Source organism: Ursus arctos, unplaced genomic scaffold (assembly GCF_023065955.2).
Source record: "Ursus arctos isolate Adak ecotype North America unplaced genomic scaffold, UrsArc2.0 scaffold_21, whole genome shotgun sequence".
NCBI classification, from domain to species: Eukaryota; Metazoa; Chordata; class Mammalia; order Carnivora; family Ursidae; genus Ursus; species Ursus arctos.
Window position 1 is genome coordinate 19,585,258 of NW_026622886.1, and position 12,917 is coordinate 19,598,174.

General features: G+C 46.6%; 1 protein-coding gene across 4 annotated transcripts in view; it reads right to left on the reverse strand.

Moving 5' to 3' along the window:
* Positions 1–2,075: 2,075 nt before the first annotated feature.
* CRADD (CASP2 and RIPK1 domain containing adaptor with death domain) overlaps positions 2,076–12,917 on the reverse strand; it is a 323,020-nt gene continuing 312,178 nt past the window's right edge. For 3 of the 4 annotated variants that reach the window (XR_006409702.3, XR_006409701.3, XR_008960733.1), the window contains one exon: positions 6,912–6,990. The gene's annotated coding sequence lies outside the window, so the exon portion shown is untranslated. Of the gene's footprint in view, positions 6,991–12,917 lie in introns of all 4 variants that reach the window. The other variant, XR_007189707.2, reaches the window with a different exon arrangement.

The following is a 12,917-nucleotide window of genomic DNA, read 5'->3' on the forward strand; positions in this document are numbered from 1 at the left end:
CTAAATTGCGAAAGGAGGGAGAGGAAAAGTTTCTCCATACTGTTATGTTAGAACTAAATCTTTAGTCAGAGTGAGGCTGTGCTTGATAAATGTTCAAATGTCCGGTCAGTTCGACCCAATGCTTTAAGCCAGGAGATTAGAAGAGTCTAGAGCACGTTGTCCCTGCCTGGAAGGTGGCAATACCAAATAACAGGCACTCCAAGAACTGCCTGTCCCTTATCACCAAGCACACACAGAACCATGCCTGCATTCCAGAACTCCCCCTGGCTCTTAGGAAAGAGTCTATTGGTTGAAGAAAACTTTTCTTCAATGAGATCCAGTATCATTAAAATGTTTGAAAATGGAATGCTATGCCCAAGAATGACCAATTGACTAGACGCTGTCCGGAAAGCCGGAAAAGAGAACGTGGGGGATAGAACAAAGCACTGGGGGCAGAGGGCCACGTTCCAATCCCAGCTGTCGCGACACAGTAGTAACAGTGACCTGGCACCAGGTGCTGTGGTCCTTACATAACTCATGTATTGTGCGTCAGTGTCTCCATTCTATAGAGCAAAGATGTCGAGGCCTTTGGCCTAGGCCACGCCGCTAATGAGTACCAGAATCAGGATGCTAACCCAGGCCTGGCAGCTCCCTCACCCGAGCCCTCGAGTTTCGACCTCCGCGAGGCCTTGGCTGTGAGATGGAAATGAGCTCATTGACATGAATGTGTCACATAAACCATGTTTGTCAGCTTTAGCTCGGGTCCCAAACCTGGGAGCAGTCCTTGATTCTTCTCTTCTTCTCACACCCCACGTCCAATCCTTCAGCCAATCCTCTTGACTTTCCCTCAAAATATAGCCCTAATCCAACAAATTCTCCCATTGCCAGCACCCTCATCCTCTCCTCCATTGTCCCTGGCCTGGATGATTCTAGAACCTCCTGTCTGGTCCCCCAGCCTCCATCTTTGGTCCCTGTGGTCTTCCCTCAACATAGTGGCCTCAGGAATTCTGTTCAAATATAGCTCAGCTCTTGTAACTCCCCTGCTCGAAACTCTACAGTGGCTCACCATTTCATGGAGAGTAAAAGTCAGGTGCCCCTAGAGGCCCGCGATTTCTACACCCTTGTCCCCCATGGCTCTGACACTCCTCTTCCTTCTTGGATTTCATCTTCCCCTCACTTGCCCTGCTTAGGGGTGAGAGGGAGGTGGACAGCCCTGGAGCACTCACTCCCACCTCAGAGCCCCTGCACTTAGCCATACCTACTACCGAGAGCACCCGCCCACCCACCACCCACCAAACCGCCTGGTGTCCTCCCTCCCTCCTCCTCAAATATCTCCTTGGCAGGGAGGCCTTCCTCAAAGGTGCTGTTTAAAACTGCACCTCCTCACAACACTCCCTGCTCCCCTCATTTGATTTTTCTAGATCTGAGATATGTGTCTACATGTTTTTAAAACTGTGACAGAATAAACCTACTACCTGCCAATTTTTTCATAGAGCTCAGCGGCATTACAGTACCTTCACACTGTCGTGCAACCGTCACCACCGTCCACCTCCAGAACGCTTTCCATCTTGCACAAGTGAAACTCAGTCCTCATTAAGCAAATGTCCTTCCCCTTCCCTCAGCCTCTGGCAACCACCGTACTATTTCTCGGCTCTATGAATTTGACTACACTCAGGATCTCCTGTAAGTGGAATCATATTGTATTTGTCTGTGACTGGCTTATCTCTCTTAGCATGATGTCCTCAGAGTTCATCCATGTTGTAGCGTGGGTCAGAATTTCCTTCCTTTTAAAGGCTGAATAATAACCCATTGTGTGTCCATATCAATTAAAACAGACTCACGATAATTCAGGAAATAGCAATGCCAGCCACCTCTCACGGACTGAATGCTGCTCTGTGCCAGGCACCGTGATAAAGCGTCCCGGTCAACAAGCCGGTAGTATTCTCTCTCTTTTTTTTAAGTAGGCTCTGTGCCCAGCACAGAGCCCAACTTGGGGCTTGAACTCATGACCCTGAGATCAAGACCTGAGCCGAGATCAGGAGTCCGACGCTTAACCGACTAAGCCAGCCACGTGCCCCAAGCTGGTGGTATTCTCCTTTTATAGGTGATAATAATGAGGCTTTAAAAGTTTAGTTTACCCATCCCTTATCATACAGCTAGTAGTGGCAAAGGCAGGACTCATGTCTCAGTGCTCTGAGATAGGTCAGCAAACTATAGCCTGTGGGCCAAATCTTGCCTGTTTCTGTACATCCCATGAGCTAATAATAGTTTTTACAATTTTAAAGGGTTTAAACAAACCCCTACGCCACACACACACACACACACACACAAAAAGGAAGAATAATTTGCAACAAAGACCATATGTAGAGTGCAATGCCTGAAATTTTTCCTGTCTGGCCCCTTACAAACCACAGTTCGGCCATCAGCGACCCGTCCTCTATCAGGGAGGGAGAGCATTTACTATCTCACCTTCCTCGATGCATTCTAACCCTCAGATCTGTATTTCTAAATATCCCCCAAGAGATCTGAGGCTTGTTTTGCTCTTGCTGACAACAAACAAGTGTGGGCTTTCTCCCAACAACCCCAGGGGGCTCTCTGCGCCCCTACTGAGGATGAAGACTATGGAGGCTTCAGCTTGTGTTCTCTTTTCATTGGCTTTCAGGGTTCATGGAAGATTTTCAGGTGCTGAAGATTTCTGAAAGCCTAATCACTTAAGGAGAGAGCGGTTTGTAAAATTAGTCTTATAACTTGAGTATCATATTTTTGCTAAATAGTAAACAGGCAGGCATTTAAATAATGCCCTGCTTTTCCAGGATCATATTTCTAGGAATGCCAAACACCCAGCACCTAGAACTGCACTTTGAAGTCATAGGAAAGGGTCTCTAGGGGCATAGTTGGAGTTTACTCGAAGCAGGGGCAGACAAGGACACATTCTTGGACCTTGATCTAAGCAACGAGTATTCATTAGGGAGTAGCTTAGCAGCAGCGTGAAATGACAGTGGGAATGGGCAGGGCTGACAGAGAAACAGACTGACTGGCTTCACAGCACAGCAGGCTGAGGCCACGGAGTGTGGGGCCAGTGCCCCCACACATCCCAGGGGCACCCAAGTGAGGGAAGCACACAGAATGACCAATGCCCGCCATGAACGGGGGGCATAAAGAAAAAAGAATAATTCATGTTTTGTACAGGGTGCATAAGAAGGCAAAGTTAAAATAAAAATGCATTTGTAGTTCTCAGCGGGGTCCCAACTTAAAAATGGGACCCTCATGAATCATTCCTTGCATTCTGCATGGGGACACTGAAAAGGAGACAGGAGAATAAAAAAAGGCTGATGAAGGCACTGAAATAAATAAGGAAACCGGTATCAACAGACCTCAGATATCAGGGAATTTGTTCAAGGTCACCAATTTAGTTACAGACAAAACCACAGTTCTCTTGACTTTCGGGTTAGTATGGTTCATTTCCCCCCCCAAATAGGGGTCAGCAAACTCCAGCCTGCAGGCCAAATTCAGCCTGCCACCTGATTTGTAAATAAAGTTTTATTGGAACCCGGCCCCGCCCATCAGTTTACTGTTGGCCCTGCTGCTTTTGTGCTACAATGACACGGTTGAGTAGTCGCAACAATGATGTACGGCCCACAAAGCCTAAAATATTTGACTCTCTGGCCATTTACAGAAAAAGTCTGTCAACTCTTGTCCTACAGCATAGATCGAGATTTTAGTCCTGGCTCACATTTCCAAATACTATTTTCGCATCTATAAAACAGAGCCGATGATCTGCATGATCGGTTTAAGGTTCCATCTGGAAATGTACGTAAACTGCCCATTGCAGCTTCTGGCATATGGCTGGGGCTCAAAGGATGATGCAAGTGACAGAAACCCAATTTTCTCGCTAATAAGGAGGCGAAGTCACTGGCTCATGCAGGTGGGAAGGAGAGTGGGGTGACTCAGGATGGAAGGGGGAGAATGGGCACCTGGGCCTCCAGGACCAGAGCAGGAAGTTGAGGTCACCAGGACTCACTTTCAAACTCTTTCTCTCTCTCTCTGTTGTCTCTTGATCTCTGTCTGTCTCTCTCCTTCTTTCCCTCTCTGCCTGGCTTCATTTGCACACTGTCAGCTCATGGCAGAGACCGTGGCTGCAGAAGTCCAAATTCAGATCTGCTCCCCACCCCCCAAAACAAACAAAACCTCTCTTTTCTCCCAGCTTTCAAATATCGGTACCACAGGTGTTCTTTGGTTGGTCCAGTGTAGGTCATGTCATAGGTCTGTCTACCCTTTGACCAGTCTCTGATGGCTAATAGTCCACCGAGATTTGTGCTCCCTTTTCCAAATTACAGAGCTCTGTCTGGGAGGCGGCAGCCCAGACAAGGACGTCCTCTCCCAGCCCCACTTGCACCCAGATGCAGCCATTAGTTACATAGCCTTGTCTTAGCTAATTCTTATCAGAGGAATGTGAACAGAACTGATATGTGTAACTCCCCAGCCATGGAGGTTATGAAACACTGCACCTTTTCCACCCCCTCGGTCCCCTTCTATCAGTGGACATTAATGCCCACGGATATCTTGGGAATACTTGTTGAAGGAGACACTGACAGTTGATCCCTGAATGACTGTGTGGAACAAAACCACCTCCTTTTCCAATCTGATCCTGATGGCTTTGGACTGTTTATGTGAGGAAGAAATAAACCTCTATGGTAGTTGTGCCACTGTACATTTTGGGGCCTGTTATGGCAATTGACCTACCCTAACTAAAACAAGTACTGTGATTGGACTGGCCTGGCCTCATGCCTATTCTTGTGACACAGAATGGAAATCAGGCAGAATCTATTACCAGAAGAAAGCGAAGAGAAGAAACACGTAGGAAATATGATAAATGAACAAGGAAATAACAAGTATAATCTACAACAGTTAGTAACTATTTTGTGATTTATTACCATTAATAAAATGTTCACAATGTTTCATCATCATAAATAGGGGGTTAATTTGAGCCCATGATCTGAATGAAACTATTTCATCAGTCTTACAAGCTTTTTCAAGTTCCCTCTTAAGGGAAGGATTCTGTCCTAGAATAAACACAAGACCTACTCCAAGAGTTCAAAAGTAATGCTATTGCGAGGGTTTGACTGCCATGCCCTACTGGTCCCTTTGCTGAGGGAGCAGCAAGGGATTGCTAATGGACTTTCTTAGGACCCCAGACATCTTGAGGCCGCTCTCATGGTCTTTATTCGACAGGCAGGACCAGGGGTTCTGAAGACCCAAGGGCCTTTAGATGGTATTCTGACATGAAGTGATATACTGAAATTCAATTCTGTTACTACCACATAGAGTTAGCATCAGACTTCACAGGCTTAAGGACACAGTCCCCAAAATGACGCCCCCACTTCAGTTCCCAGACCATCTGCACTTCCGATCAATAAACTACAGGGGTGCCTGGGTAGCACAGTTGGTTAAGCATTCCACTCTTGATTTTGGCTCAAGTAATGATCTCAGGGTCATGGGATTGAGCCCCACATTGAGCTCTGTGCTCAGTACAGAGTCTGCTTGAGATTCTCTCTCTCCCTTTCTCCCTGCCCCTCCCTCCCCTGTGCACTCTCTCTCCCAATAAATACATAAATCTTAAAAAAAAAAAAATACAGGGGCGCCTGGGTGGCACAGCGGTTAAGCGTCTGCCTTCGGCTCAGGGCGTGATCCCGGCGTTATGGGATCGAGCCCCACATCAGGCTCCTCCGCTGGGAGCCTGCTTCTTCCTCTCCCACTCCCCCTGCTTGTGTTCCCTCTCTCGCTGGCTGTCTCTATCTCTGTCGAATAAATAAATAAAATTAAAAAAAATACAAATGTGAGGGGTTCTGAAAATTTGCTAGATAATTTGCTAGAATGACTCACAGAACTCAGGAAAGTACTGTACTTATGATTTTCGTTTTATTATAAAGGATGCAAGTCAGGACCCATCGAAAGAAGTGACACATAGGGCAATATCTGGGAGATCTTTCGTGCCTTCTCCCTGTGGCATCAGGGCATGTCATCCTTTTGACATATCAATGCATTCATCAAGCACAGGGGAAGCTCCACCAAGGATCCATGTCCAGAGTTTTATTGGGGTTTCAGTATATGGGTATGATTGATTGACTCATTGGCCATGTGATTAAACCTAACCTCTAGCCTTCCTCCTCTCCCCACAGGCTGGACTGGTTCATAGCCCCAAACTTCTAATCACACAGTAGATCTTTCTGGTGACCAGCTCCCATTCTGAGTCATCTTATCTTTCAGTTCAAACTCAGGTGTGATCCAAGAGGTCATGAGTAACAAAAACATTTTTATTACATGGGGGAATTCCAAGGACTTTGAATCTCCCTCCCAGGAACCAGGGACAAAGGCAAACCAAATTCTTCATTGTACAAAAGACGGGTTATCTATACAAAGGGTTTTTGTTTGTTTGTTTGTTTGTAATTAGAGTTGGGTAAATTAAAGCCTGTTTCCTATTTAGTTAGGTGAATTAATGCCAGAAAATAAAAATAGGATTATAATGAGAGTATTGCTTTTGGAAAGTTGCCAATGGAGCCAACACACTGTTTTCTATCAGAGATCAAGCTATTCCAGTGAAATCAGAAGAGTCTCCTGCACCTTTCCTATACATAAACATGAAACCCTCCACTAAGCAGTCTTCCATCTAAGCAGCAATCCCATTTGAGCACTTCGATTTTCATAAGGGATGTGAACTCTACCTCGGACCCATGTGGTTTCCAAAGTAGACGTACATACCCAGCATCCAAGAACATGCTACTGCTACCCACCTGCCCACATTACTGAGTGCTTGCCAGGGACTGCATAAAGAGCTTCATGGACATTATTTAATCCGCACCACCAACATGTGAAACAAGCATTATAATCATCCTCATTTTATACATAAGTAACTTACCTGACGTCACACTTACCTTCCGAACACAGAAGTGGTGGAGCCCGAATTCAATCCCAGATGTCTGCCTCCTTTAACCATCGCACTCGAGCTCATTCCTGCAAAGAGCCCAGTGGAGTGGAGACGAGCTTTAGGGGAGGGAACGGAGGGGTGTGGTGTCTATGTATTCATCTATATATCCTAAGTGGTCTTAGGTGGGAGGTTTCACATCTACACCACACACCTCAGAAACTACCTTCTCTAAATTATGTTTTAATGTTGTTTCCTGACTATTACAATGCTGGGTACAAGAAAAAGTGAAATTCCTTGTCTGAATTCTTGGTGAAACCGCTGTGGGAGACACAGAATGATCCGATGGACAACTGTACCCTCCAGATTGCACCCTATGGAAATTTCTCTGCGTTTTCTACAAGGTAAAAATCTTCTGTCTCCTGAAAAATTGCTTCAAATCTGCCTCTCAGATTCCATTGTTTCAAACAATCTCATTGTTTGTATCTGCTGCCGTGTTGCCCAATATTTTAAATATTATTTTCTGCTCTAGGAGAGTAATTATAGTGGCTCTGATGGTCAGAACATTTGCTTTATTTTTTATTTTTGCTTAATCCCACTTTATCTGTTTTTATTCTCATTTTATTGAAATCCTATTTTGGGCATATTGCTTAAACCCGCATGTTATTTTAGACTAGAGTAAAAACAAACATTCTTGATGTTTGGTGATTATTAGAAATCCCACCTATGAATGACCAAATTTTATATTAATAAAATAAAATCAACATTAAAATCATACTGAACCTAGTGTAGTCTTTGTCCAATTAATTGAATTGCATTTTGGGATCTTTCCATAATTCCAGAATATTATTATTAATATGAATTATTACCTATCAGGTCAATATCAATTAATATCAACTGTATAGAAGCATAGATATGCCAGTTAAATATTTCTAATTGATAATGATAATGATGTTGATATAACAGAAAGGATGAATATTTGTACACTGATTCATTCAGTAAAGATCGAATATTTCTATGTACCAGATAAAGGAAGTTTATATTCTAAGGGGGAGTTCTTATGGTCTGAATTGTGTCCTCTCTCCCGCCCCATTCTCATGTTGAAGTCCTAACCCATAGTACCTCAGAATGTGATCTTGTTTGGAGAAAGACAGTCTTTCCAGAGGTATTTAAGTACAAATGAGGTCATTAGAGTGGGCCCCAAAACAATATGACTGGTGTCCTTATAAACGGGAAATTCAGACAGAGGCACACGTAGAGGGACGACATTATGAAAAGGCACAGGGAGAAGAAAGCCATCTCCAAGCCAAGGAGAAGACCCAGAACAGATTTTCCATCACAGCTTCAGAAAGAACCAACTCTGCCAACACCTTCATTTTGGACTTTCAGCCTCCAGAACGGTTAGACAATACCTTTCTGTGGTTTAAGCCAGCCAGCCTGTGGTCCTTTGTTACAGCGGCCCTGGCAAACTCATACAGGGGGAAAGGGCTCTAAGATGAGGAAGAAGTTAATGAGTTCAAGGAACACAAAAGCAGCCAGTTCAGCTGGAGCCCAGTGGGTGAGGGAGAGAGAGGAGAGCAAGGTTAAGGAGATGGATGTAAACATTTACTCGAGTCCAAAGCCAGGTCTGTGAATGTGGTCTGGGATAAGCTACTGTAAGAAAGCACCTTGAAATATCATGGCTTAAGTAGGAGAAAAGTTTGTTTTCCTTCCATCCAATGGAGCAAAGGAAGATGAGAGGTCTAGAGCTGAAGAATGGGATGCTGCTGGACGGATCTGCCATTTTCAATGTGCAGCGTCCCTCTCTGGTCCCAGGCAGCTGTTCCAGTTGGTGCCATGCCCCAGCCAGTGATGGAGGAGGAAGAAAAAATGGAAGTGTGAAGCGTCCGTACCAAAAAATGTGATTTGGAACTTGGACATGGGGTTTCTGCTCTCCACCCTTGGCCAGAGCTCAGCTAGTTGACGACACCCATTGCTAGGCTGGGTGGTTGCGAGCTACCACTCAAGGAGTCCTATTTCTAAGAATTCCTTGCTAACTCGGAAAGTTGTGTTTCTGAAGGTGAGAAAGAGGGGTGCCTGGGTGGCTCAGTTGGTTAAACAGCTGACTCTTGATTTTGGCTCAGGTCATGATCTCAGGGTCCTGGGATTGAGTCCTGCATCAAGCCCAGCATCAGGCTCCTCGGGGGAGTCTACTTGAGCATTCTCTCTCTCTCTCCCTCTCCCTTTGCCCCTCCCCCTGTTCTCTCCCCCCCAAATAAATAAATATTTTTAAAAATGAAAAAAGAAAGAAAGAATAGCCTCTGGGGAACAGCCAGCAATTTCTGTCCCAGCCTAACCTTAGTTAGCTGTAAGGCTGGACACATCCTAACCTCTTTCCTCAAGGTTCCAAGATGGTGAGGGGACATTTAAAGGGGACTGTCACTTGTCTTCTATCATCTCTCCAATGATTTTCCAAGAATGGCTCTTCGAATGAGATTGGTGACCAGACAGCAGGGGCCAAGCCTTGTCGCTCTCATTTCCAGCACAGCCCCGGAAAATCTCACCGCCTCACCTGCAATGACCCCCCCCAGTCACCGTGTTTTCTGCCATTTGGGCCTCGTCTGTGTCCTCCGTGCCTGGGAGCTGCCAGAGGCAGGCAGTTTATGTGTCTGGCACGCTTTGCAGCTCTCCAGCACTCTGAACCTTGTCTGCGTGTCAGAAGCATTTATTAGTATCAGTGCTAATAATAGTCCCTAGCAGGGGTGGGCTGGCTGAAACTCGTAAGGCAGCAGCATTTCCCATTCCTGGGCTTTCATTGTTCACTGGAACATGACAGGCGGGGATAAATTCGGACTTGCCTTTTCAGTTCTCTTACTTGGGTTACTGATCCCATTACTAGAAGTCTTCCTTTGCTGGCATCTGTAGGAACACGCAGCAAAGGCAGGCTGTAGGGTGTTCTCATGGTCCATTTATACAGGCTGAAATGGAAAAGTCTGGTTTCTGGGAAAGATAAAGTTTCCAACTCTGTAGCCTGAGGTCATCCAAAATGGGGTGGGCATAAAGTCTGAGTACAGGCTGAATCTTGCCTGCCTTCTTGGTTGCAAAATGGAAAAGGATGAGCAGAGAAAGCAAAAGGACCCGCGTTTGAGATCTGTACCCCTTTCTCTCATTGACTTTAAAAATCTCCGTCTAGAGCTGTCTACACTGAGGTAAGTTGCTGACCTTACTGAACCCGGGTTGATGTCAAGAACTCTGCAGGGAGCTTTCCATGCATTCTCCCTTTTGAAGCTTGCCAGCAACTCGTTGCCCTAGGTGTTGTTCTTATCCCCATTTCATGGATGAGGAAACGGAGGCTCAGAGAGGTGAAGGTTGTGTGTTCAAGGTGGGGGCAGAGCCAGCATTTGAACCCCGTTCTTTGTGACCCCAGAGCCTGCGGGGGTAACCCCAATACCCTACTGCTTGTTCACAGGGGCAGTGGAGAGTTTGCACGCAATCTCCGGGTGCTCCTCCCCACCACGGCTGTCTGTGCTATGGAAAGCAAACGACACCCCACTGGGGAAACCCCTGCTTTTTCCCTGAAATAAGCTGATCCCAACCCGCTGCCACCTCCTCTCCCCTTCACAGGTCTCTGTCACCCCACCTGGTTCCGCACACACCTGGTCACTGGTTTTCTCCCTGGGGAGCTACGGGGCTCTGCCCAGTACTGTCTCCCCCTCTTCTGCATCAGCTGCAGGGCAGGGTCACTCCGCCCTGGCTGGCCGGCCTTGCACCCCCGCTACAGGGGACTGGGCTCGGGCCTCTGGAACGGGGATTCAGCACGAGCGACGAGAGCCCCGCTCAGGTACGCTCGGGGTTTCCCATGGTCCCCCCTCGACGAGCCGCGTGTGCAAACACGGCGCCTTGCAAAACCTGTCTGTTGAGAGTGACGTACCCGTCACGTGGGAAGAGACGCGTGGCCACGAGAATGCGGTGGAACTGAAGGGCCTCAGCCTGGAATTCAAGGGAGGCTATCCTTCTCCGAGCCCCGCTGTCAGTTAGGGCCCATGTTAGACCCAGGCAAGCCTCAAACTCACTCGGTGACACAAGCTGTCTGACTGATATTTTACCCATGAGGCCACTGAGGCGAGCCTCTTTCCAAGGCTATTTGGCCTGTACACGGAATATTCAGTCTCTAATTCACGTGTTCTTTCCTTATCTCTGCTACCAATTTACAATCTTACAGGAAAAATTCTTGGCCCCATGTTCATGTTTAAAATGCGGGCTTAGGTCAGACCAGTGTTTCCTAAGTGTGCTCTGAGACGGTTCTATAGCTACGGCCTATTGAGCGGCTCAGACTTGGATTTGGGCCTCAATTGTTAAAACCACTTAAGCATGTCGCAAATTTATTGAGCAACTACTATCTGTTGGGTATTGTTCTAGCTGAAAAGGGATAAGTCAAGAACAAAGTCTCTGAACTCACAGAGGCTTCCGAGGGCTTGGAGGAGAGACAGAAACATATAAATAAGAAGATAATGTCAGTGTTAAACCCAATGAGGGAAATAATTAGGGTGCCGTTACAGAAAATAAGAAGGGCACTTTAATTAGGGTGGCTAGGGAAAGCTTCTTTGAGTTAAAACCTGAAAAGAAAGGAGCTGGGCCAGGAGCCCTCCAGGCAGAGGAAACAGCAAGTGCCAAGGTCCTGAGGTAGGACACAGCTTGGGCCAGTCAGGAAGTAGAAATAAACTCTTTATTGCAATGCATAGTGGCTGAGGGGGAAAGTGGACAATGGAAAGAGAAAAGAAATCACACAGGACCTGTAAGGACTTCAGAGTAAGAAGCAAGGGATAACTTTAGTAATTACTAATAATACATTTACTAATAAAATTACCAATAATTTGCAAAACCTGTACCCACCACAGAGGCAGAAAATGGAGGTTCTCACTCGAACAGCTTCCCTTGCAGCACTGGCAATGTCATGTGACCCAACATCCTGACTTGGGGCTCAATCTCACGAACCTGAGATCATGACCTGAGCTGAAAACCCAGAGTTGGACGTTTAACCAACTGTGGCACCCAGGCGCCCCTCTTCTGGTGTGACTTTAAAGAGCACCAAAGATATTCTTGGATGGATGATAAATTATATGGCCACTCCATTCCTTTTTCAAAGAGAAAAGGCTTCAGTGTGAATACCACTGCAAGGGAGAGAGAGAGCACCTAGGTTTCAGTTCACAATAAAGGGGTAAATGGCTCACCAGGGCTTTGGAGGAAAGGGGTTCCCTGGAGGAGGGAGAGGGCCCAGAAATAAGAAAGTGGGAGCTCTGAAGGCAAACTTCACCCACTTCCTAGATTTTCCAGCAATCCGCTCTGCTGCTGAGAACATACAAAGCCTTTGTTGCTGTGTTGTTCTTTCTTTATTTGCTCTGCACATGCCCAATCCACCTTCCACCAGCGCCCAGGGGTTCACTGGAGCCCACCACTTGCTGAAGGAGTCTTAAACCCTCGCCTGTGTTTTTTTGTCCAAACCCAGTAACTCCCTGTTTCTCTGAAATCTTTCCAAGGTCACCACAAGATTGACACAGGTGTTATGTAAAGTAGATAAGGCCCCTCTCACTCATGCTATTTCAAGTCTGTGTTTGCCAGACCTTTGAGACCCCTCAAAACTTCAGAGTGCGCGCCATCCCGGCTCCGGCCTTTTCCTGCACATTTCCTGACCCCAAGTAACTGAAAATCAGGCCTGTGGCTGCCCCTCCCCCATCCCGTTATGCGTGCTCTACCAGCCTCCCGTGCTAATAAAAACAAGCCACAAACAGGGCAGTTTATCCATGCTGGCAACGAGTGTTTAAGTGCATAAATCAGCCTTGATTTAAATTATGCAGGCTCATTATCTGCGAGAAAACCCGGCTGCCCCGTACACCTTTTCGAATGATGAGCTCTGTGCCTGCAGCCCCACTAGCTGTCCCTGGGGAGCTGACTCCAGGTATAGAAGGAGCCCTTGTGCTCTCAAGAGCAGCACAAAGAAGTGAGGCAGCCAGCCAGACAGGCTGTGGTTTCCAGCCGA